This window comes from Chinchilla lanigera, unplaced genomic scaffold (genome assembly GCF_000276665.1).
Source record: "Chinchilla lanigera isolate Chin_1 unplaced genomic scaffold, ChiLan1.0 scaffold00007, whole genome shotgun sequence".
NCBI lineage: Eukaryota > Metazoa > Chordata > Mammalia > Rodentia > Chinchillidae > Chinchilla > Chinchilla lanigera.
In genome coordinates, this window is record NW_004955408.1 from 2,508,179 (window position 1) to 2,509,693 (window position 1,515).

A 1,515-nucleotide genomic window follows, 5' to 3' on the forward strand; every position below is an offset into this window, starting at 1 on the left:
GTACTGGCCATACAGCTGGGCTCAGTTGATGTCCTCGGGCCAAATCTGGCTGCCAGGCTATTTTATGTGGCTGATAAACTAAGAATGATTTAATCTTAGTGTCCACAAATAAAGTTTTATTGGAACATGGCCTCCCCCCACACACACACACCTGAGGATTGGATCCAGGGCCTTTACACTGAGCTACATTCCCAGGCCTTATTATTTTTAATTTTTAAACAGGGTCTTGCCTGCCCACTAAAGAGCAGCTTAGGCTTGAACTTAGGCTAACCTGGTCAGGCTTGAACTTTCTGACCTGCCTGCCTCAGCCTCCCAGAGTGTGGGATTACAGGCCTGCACTACCACACCCCGCTCACACCCATTCTTGTAGCATTGTCTGGTCTGCTTTTCATTACAACAGCAGAGTGATGTCGTGATGGAGATGGTGTGGCCACCCCACCTAAAATACTTCCTGTCTAGCTCTTCACAGGAAGTTTGTTGACCTTTGCTCTAAAAGGTGGCATTAAAAAAATAATAAAATTTTTTAAAAAGGTAGTATTTCCAAAAACTAATTTTAGACAAATAGTACACCAACAATATACAAATAAAATTTATTCCCCCAAAAAAGAAGGCTTAAATTCCATTTGGCTGACCCACTCCCCTCCCCACTGCCTGTACACAGGGACGGGAAGGATGCAGTCAGAGGCCTGGGGCTCAGCCCTGTGTCCGCTGGAGCCCATGTGAGGAGGCGAAGGGTCTGCACAGAGGCAGGAGAGGACGCCCACGGTGGGAGCACAGACTGGAGAGGCTCTGAGGGAACAGCAGCCACACCCCTCCTCCTTTCCCTCTTAACCATTCTGGTGGCAAGCCCGGGGGTCGCTATCACTCACATGCAGCAGATCCGCTCGGCCACACCCAGAGCTGAGCCGGTCCCTTAGCTGGGCGTTCCTGACTCAAGCTGATGCAATCAGTCCACCATCGTGGGTAGAGGCCGCAGAGATTCAGGAGCTGAGTTTAAACTCCAGCTCTTGCTTTGCCATTCACAGGCCGACCTAGTGCCTCCTCATCTCCCCGGGTGCCATGTTTCTCAGCTGTCCAAGGAGGGCATCGAGCACCTAGCACCCCGGCCTTCCAGAGCTTTCCGTCCTCCCATGCTGAGCCCCACAAGGGGCCAGGCACTCTGGGAGCGGTGGCTTAGCTTCAGCCTCCCGGGCTCAGTCAAGTCGAGGGAGTTCCTGGCAGCTTCGCGGGTCACCACTGTGAACTCAAGTTCTAGCGGACAGTTTCCCAGGGGAGAGGTTTCCCAAGAAGAGAATCCATGTTTCCCAAGTAACGGACACACAGGAGCCGCCCGAGGCCTGGCGAATTTCCAGCTATGTCCTTGAGCGGAGATCTGATCCGGACTGTGTACTGGCTTCCTCTCCTGGAGCTCCCTGCTCCGCTCCACCCACACCACTTAGCACAGTGTGTGACTGCACAAGACTCTGTGCAGGGGGCTGGGGATTTAGCTCAGCGGCAAAGCGCCTGCCTGGCAAG